The sequence below is a fragment of the Sitophilus oryzae genome, unplaced genomic scaffold, assembly GCF_002938485.1.
Source record: "Sitophilus oryzae breed Bouriz unplaced genomic scaffold, Soryzae_2.0 scaffold_1353_pilon_pilon, whole genome shotgun sequence".
Taxonomy (NCBI): domain Eukaryota; kingdom Metazoa; phylum Arthropoda; class Insecta; order Coleoptera; family Curculionidae; genus Sitophilus; species Sitophilus oryzae.
The window spans coordinates 276,719-284,836 of record NW_022146008.1 but is presented as its reverse complement, the minus strand read 5'-3'; positions in this window follow the sequence as shown (position 1 = coordinate 284,836).

The window sequence follows — 8,118 nt, the reverse complement described above, 5'->3', positions numbered from 1 at the left end:
GTCAATGCCAAAGAAAAGAACGTGTCAAAGAGGGCCACCAGTATATTGGTGGAATGACAACATTGCCAAACTAAGGAAAGAATGTATCAAAATGAGAAGAAACTATACCAGACACTCCCATCAAAGTTTGCACATTTCTACCCAACTTTGGGACGAATATAAAGTCCAAAAAGAAAAAAACTTAGAGATTCTATAAAAAAAAAGCTGAAAAAAGGATTTGTTGGAAAACAATTCGCAGATACCATTGACTGTGATATATTTGGAAATGGATACAAAATTGTAATGAAGAAATTACATGGATTCAAATCTCCGAAACTCACTATGAGTTTTAAGTAAAATAAAGTAATAACTATTTACTTTACTACTTTAACTAAGTAATAACTTTTCGTCTGTACCTGTATAAAACTGCTGAGTGAAAAAATATACATTTCGGTAATTTTTACGTAAAATGTCTCTTGGTAAAAATCGTTACGAGTAACCGTTTTAAAGATATTTAGAATGGAAATAGTCAATACATGTCATTATTGACAAAAAATAAACTCGTTGAGTAGATAGTTATTCGACTGAAATAATAATTTTGGGAAATTTTTGTTTTTTAAAATTAATGATAAACTGTTCTGCGAGAAAATGACGATAAAACACTTGTTGAATTTTGGACACAAAAATATTTCAAATTGATGATTTCAGTCTAATAACTATTTTGTCAACATGTTTAATTTATGTCAATTATGATAGGTTTGATAATTTAGATTCCAAATATCTCGAGAACCATTACTCGTAAAGACCCTCGACCTGAAAAGTGCCTGCTGAAGTATTAAAATTAAGACCAGTTTTACGTAAAAATGTCAAAAATGTATATTTTTTACTCGGCAGTTATATATAAGGTACAGAGAAACCCTGAGAAACCCTGAGAAAAAAAAAACCCTGAGAAAAAAAAAAAAAAAACTTGTAAATTGTTTATTGAATCAATCCCAACTTCTCTTTATTCGTTAAAAACTATATACAGGGTGGTCCGAACTGTATTCCGAAAACTTTGGTTGCGATAGGATTGGTAGTATATTCTGCAGATAAAAATAAGTAAAAAAAGTTCTCCAAAAGTAATCTCCAAAATTAAGCATTTTAGGACATACATTTATACGAACTTTTTTACTCTTTTTATCTGCAGAAAATGCTGCCGAAGTTTCCGGAATACAGTTCCACCCTGTATAGAGAATATATTCTAAAGATGGTACATAATAAAAGGCAGAATATTTTTTCTCAGCGTTTATTAACCTCTTATTAAAGTCAGAGAAGATTCTTACAGACAACGTACCAAAAGTCACAGAAAATACACTTTTTCTCTTTTTCTATGAATTAAAATGATACTGTAACTGTCACTGTCATGTATCGTCTCGTTTGACTTACTTTAATAATGATGTTTTCACAATTACAATAAATAGTGGCGATTTTGAGAGCATTTAACTATAACACAGCAAGTTTACATTACTTTCTAGCATTCTTAAATATAAATCAGAAGAAAATTAATTTTACGAACTCGATTTTCATATTAAAATAATTTTAAATGCATAATTTTCAAAAAAGCGTAATACCTATGTAATCAGCACACTTTCTTTCATTTATACATAATCAGAAATTTTACATACTAAAACAATATGTATAGGAAAAAAAATAGTTTCACAAATGACATTAAATATGAAATCATATTTTTTTTATAAATATGTAATTATATTAATTAATGCTAATAAAAATTCAGAATTGTAAATTGAAAAAGTATATTATATCATTACTTACAACTTCCTATATAGTGTTACCACGAACAACAAGGAAATATGCAGTAATATTTCATAATATTCCAATTTAGTAAGATCACTTAGTTGATAAGACTTACATTCGCATTACTTCTGTAATGTAATCTGATTCGCGCTATCTTTTTTATGTAGCCTGTAATAGTGCGGTATAATTGTATCCAATGACAGCCGATATTATCTCATATGTAACTCGGATTGCATACATTGATATTTGATGCATTTAAAAAAGGGTAGTGAACGTATTATTTCATTAAGAAAAGTGATTCATCTATAGTTACAGATTAACAAATCGAAACTAATTTTTTATGCAGCACCTTAAACTATTAGATAGATCTTGATCAACTAATTAATGGTTATTTTGTGTGATAAAGATATAATATTATAATAGATAATAAGATCTAAAACGTACACGTATTGTTGAACATCATCTTGGTTATTTTTTTTTATTTATTTAGCGTATGGCTTACATCACAGTATCTTAAGTTATAGGACACAGAATGGTATAAACAACAAAAAAATGTATATAAAAAAACTGCACAAACAACAAAAAAATATGTAGACAAAAAAAAATGCATAAACAAAGAAAAAAAACATACACAACAAAAAAATAGGCTAATTCGTCTCATAAACAGATATCCAGACTTTGTATTGCTTTTTGTATGCCAGACTCTGCTTCCTGAGTAGCCATAAGGAAATATTCTGAGTTGCCTATATATATATATACTCTTATTGGGCAGTCTTGCACTATATGTTTGACAGTCTGCCTGTCAGCTCCACAGTCGCATGCGGCTGAAGGGACTTTTTCCCACCTATTTAGAGAGTCGGCACATCTTCCGCAGTTAGTTCTGATGCGGTTAAGAGTTGTCCATGTTCGAAGGGGAAGGTCGAATCCTGCAGGTTCATTAATAACGTACGGTAGACCATGGTACATTGGAGCTGCCTCATTTTCCCATTTCTCTCCCCATCGCTCATTTATATCAAAATTATTTTGGTGCAGCTCATGTGCAGTCTTCAATGGAGGGTGTCTTGATCGTAGTCGATTTCCCTGGATGTGTGGTAAGTCATCGTGGACCTGCAGCTGAGGGTTATTCATTATTTTAGTAAACTCTCTGACCAAGGCATGTTCTCGGCGCAAATTGGGAGGAGCTATGTTGCTAAGAGTGGGCAGCCATATTGTAGGTGTTGGTCGAATTGTCCCTGATATAGTGCGCATAGTTTGGTTTAATTGAGTATCAACCATACGGGTGTGTTTGCTATTAAGCCACACTGGAGCACAGTATTCTGCTACAGGATACACCAAACCCAGCGCAGAGGATCTCAGGGTGGATGCTGATGAGCCCCAAGTTGTGCCACATAATTTTTGAAGTATGTTGTTACGTGTTCTCAACTTTGCCGTCATTCTTGTCAAGTGTTCTTTAAATGTAAGCGTCCTATCCAGAGTAACTCGAGATATTTTGGATGTTTATTGTGAGTGAGTAGTTTGTTGTCCATGTACACTCGCAATTCTCTCTTTGCCATCTTATTATTAAGATGAAAGGCAGATACTTCAGTTTTTACGATACTTGGTTGGAGTCTCCATTTTTTAAAATACTTGCTAATGGTTGCTATGTCCCTGGTAAGTACAACTTCAGCATCCTCCACCCTCCTGTGCGCCGTTGCCAATGTCCAGTCGTCTGCATAACCAAATTTTCGTGATTCAGTTGCAGGCATGTCCGCGATGTATAGACTGAAGAGTATGGGGGCAAGAACCGACCCCTGAGGAAGACCGTCATTCAGTTTCATAGTTTTGCTCCTGTTATTCCCCATTATAATTCCCCATAGAACACTCCTAGAAGTTGCGACTGGCCTATCATTCTCATCCCTCGATACAAAGCACAGATCCGGGTTATACTCCCGTCTCCAAGCGGCTGTTTATAGATATTAACAACTGTAACTGCTCCAATTTTGATGGTCATTTGGTGGATGTTATTTTGAGTGGAGGTATCAAGAAGGACAACGTTCTCTACATCGTTTCGCACATAAGTTGCAACGCCGTATACTCTGTCATATGTGGCTCCTAGTAGGTCATACCCAGAATTTTTTCCTCTTGATTCTAGTTGGGCTTTGTTTTCTGCATGGGTTTCCTGTATTGCTATCAGGTCAATATCGTTATCGTGCAGGATTCATCTTGGTATAATCGGGTTTACAAAAGGGTCAAATTTATACTTGGTATGGGGGTAGAATGGTATGGGAAGGGGATTAATCACCGCGACCTTATGGATCCATTGTGTTCCAATGTACAGTATTTATATTTAGTATCTTTAGAACGACTTTTCAATCTTAAACTTCACAGCTAAATTTTATTTTCATACAGGATTCCTCGTAGAACCGTCTCATATAGACTGTTCAGTGATTGTTCAACGTTACGTCATCATCATTTTGTCAAATATGTGTTTTAGGTTGTGTCTAAGTCAAGTTCATATTGTTTAGAAAATTTGTAAGTACGGTCTTAAATTATTAATTGAGCGAGTTCTGTTTTTATCAATTTTAAGTAGGTATGTTAGATAATTATTTTCATTTTAATTGTATTTCAATTCATTTTAAGCTAATATGCCAGTTCTTACCGGCTAGATCGTAACTACTTTAAAAATAAATTTATGAAAAAAAAATATAGGGATTTTATGTACCTACAGGGTGTCCCACTAAGAACAGCTCTCGGCTGTATCTTGGGAAGTATTAGCCGTAGGGCCTACGAAAAGAAATATTTATAACTAAAGGGGCTACGAGAAATTGTTGGAAATTATTTTCAAGTTTGGAAAACCGCCGCTAGAGGGCGCAACTGCTATGGAAAATAAGAAAATATAATTTTTACAGAATTTTGCCTAGATAATGGGTGCTATAAATAATAGCTTTATAATCTTCAGTAAATTTATGATTTTTTTTGTGAGAACCGTTTTCCCCTATCTGCTAAAATAAAGTGGCGGGGGAAGGTTAGGTTTATCTTTATTTAAATGTTAATAACTCTGGACTGGATGATCAGAATCCAACAAACGAGAGCTCGTTTAAAAGAGCGTTCCTTATTCTATATTATACCATAAAAATAATAATAAGGTTTTGAACGTAGACACTAGGGGGCGCTTTCTTACAATTTAACAAACATAGCGGTTTGTTTCAAAAAAATTTAATATGATAGTATATGTAATTTTAGCTGATAGTAAAGAGTAGTAAAAGCTTAAAAAGTCCGCGAAAACCGCATCTTGATATCTTCTTTCAAACCGAAGATATTAGCAAAATTATAATAAACTAGTTGAAGCCTGGCGCATCCGCCACATCATGAAAAAAATATTAAATTTATTATTTTTAATTAAATGATAAATAATCCGGCGACGACAGTTTTTAGAAGAGCCAATTAACTATCTTTTAGTAAAAAACAACTTTCTAGAGCAAGTCGATACTTCAGCAGAGACGACACAGATAAACATTAGCATTTTATATATATGTAGATACCAAAAAATAAGCCCTTAATTACCTTATTTTTACAACAAGGTATCAGTAGCCCTCTTGATTATGCCCATTCTAATAAAAAAAGATAAGAAAGAAACAGTTTATTTTAAAATCGACGATATACCAGAATACCATAATACCAGATGTATTAATATCTAATAATTAAGATATTATTAACAGTGAACAAGAAACGATGATTCGGTGAAGTAATGGTAGGCTTTGGAAAAAAGTGGCTTTTGACGTAATAGTATAAACGTCAAATTGTTATTAGATCAACATTTTGACAGTCTTAGGAGCGTTTTTTATCTTTTGATTGCTTTTTCAAAATGCCAACAACTTCAACTATTTCAAAAATAAAGGCATTTTGAAAAAGCAATTAGAAGATAAAAACGCTGGTAAGACTATCAAAATGTTGATCTAATAACAATTTGACGTTTTTACTATTACGTCAAAAGTAACTTCTTTCCATAGCCTACCATGACTTCACTGAATCATTGTTTCTCGATTTGACAATAGTATGACGATAGCCGTTGGAAACTATGGAAACTACAAAAAAAATCTGATTTAACGCCATCTGGCAATAACTAGTAGAAACTTCTTAACCAAAAAATTAATTGCACTACCACCTAGCGCTTGGACTGGAACTATTTTATATGAAATTTCCGTAGAAATGGTGGAACCGCTTTTGCTATTTCACTTTCCCGCCCTGGGCGACATCAACTTTTGGCGTTTCTTACGTTAAAACTAACTGTCACAATGACGCGTGTCGTACACCATCAAGTTGGCCTTGGTCCAGTCTATCGACATACCAAATTTCATTTAAATCGGACGACTTTTTGATTTGATTCATTGATGATGCACGAAACATCGTCAAAATATCATAAAAGTATCTACATTCCGGGACATTGCAGGGGCGTTTGACAATATACCTCACAAGGTGGTCAAGCGATCTCTTGAAACAAGAGGGGTGAACAGTACGATAATTCGCTGGTTGCCGAACCAATGGGCACCTACCCCAGTATCCTTCAGGCAGAAATTTGCGCTATCGAAAGATGCGTACAATTTATCTTAGATAGGAACTATCGAAAGCAGGAAATTGCCATCCTATCCGATAGTCAAGCAGCACTTAACGCGATCAACTCAGTAACCATCAATTCGAAGTTGGTCAAAGAATGCCTAGAGAAGCTCAACAAATTAGACAAAGAAAATAAAGTCCTCCTGCTCACCAAGGGATAGAAGGCAATGAAAAAGCAAATGATCTAGCTAGAAAAGGAGCGAACTGGACCAGAACCGTTCTGTTTTCCAAACGGGAACCAACTGAAAGCGGAACTGAAGAATCTGGAAGACTCCATCCGTAACTTGGAATGGGTGTCCTCCAACGGTCTAAGACACTCGAAAAAGGTCCTTAGAACTTATGACCGAGAAAAATCGAAGGTTTTCCTTGATTTAAGTAAAAACAATCTTCGGATTGTCACGGGGTTTCTAACAGGACACTGTCTCCTCAACGAACACCTCAGTAGGCTGAAACTGAGAAACAACGGCGAATGCAGATCTTGTGGGGAAAATGGGGAAACACCAGAACACCTTATCACTGAGTGCGCCGAGACGACGACCATTCGTGCCATGAACCTTGGTACGTCTGATGTCGAGGATGGAGAGCTGGCCTCTGTGGAGCCGTCTCAGATACTGGCTTTTCTTAAAGCCCTGAGACTCTATGATGAGTTATAACTCGTTATAACTCAAGAAAGGGGAACACACAATAGATCTATAAGGTCGCGGTGATTAACTCCCCTCCTAAACATTCTACATTCTACATCTACATTCCGAGTTTGAGCCCCCTAGCTCACATAGGGCCCGAGTTAGAACGCTCCAAAGACCCATCTCAACTTCCTCATTGACTTACCACTTTTTTTTATCGCTAGGTGGTGTTTCAAGGCGGTGTTGTATCACAGTTATGTCACGTTAATAACCAAAATAATTAAAAAATACCATAAAAATTACTTTAACAAACTATAATGTCCACTATTTTAAAGGGAGATCTCCATTACTGATCTTTTAAATTTATTTGGTGTTAAAAATAAAGGAAATATACAGGGTAGCGCCTCTCATACGCCGCGGAAGCTCCAAGGAGAACGGTAGTTTATATCGAAATGAAATTTTGACAGCATATGTAGGTTAACTGAAAGCATTTTATAAAAATATATAGAATTATACAGGGTGTCCCCCAAAAAGTTACACATCAAAGTTGTGTTTTTTCTAATGGAAAACCCTATATATTAATTGATTTTCGGATTCTAGAAAAAAAAATAAAGGTGAGTTGTATTAAAGAAGCATATACCTAAAATCTAAGGATTTTGACATATTTCACATTTTGTGAAAATGAAGAGTCAATTTTAAATTTCGATAACAGCTACCTAAATTTTAGTTGACCTTGTATAGCCTGATATTTAATTACAATATCCATTGTATGGTAAAACCAAATTGAAATTTGACCTGAAAAGTTATACAGGGTGAGACAAAATTAATATGGAACAAAAGTCACTTTTAAAAGCAAGTTACTCCTTTATTTTAAATGGAACACCCAGTATATTTTTCCGGTATTCAATGGGGAATTTATATATCTTCAAAATATTATTAAGGTTGCCTACCCCTCAGACAAATATATTCTCAGATAATTTAATTTTTATGATTTTGCGTCAGTAAATCTTTATTATATTTGAAAAAATCTAGGTGGCTGTGTCTTAAAATCTTTAACCTTTTGTTAATTCAACAAAAATTAAAGATTGTAGAGTAAAATACTCAAGGGTAATAAAAAGATACACGTTTA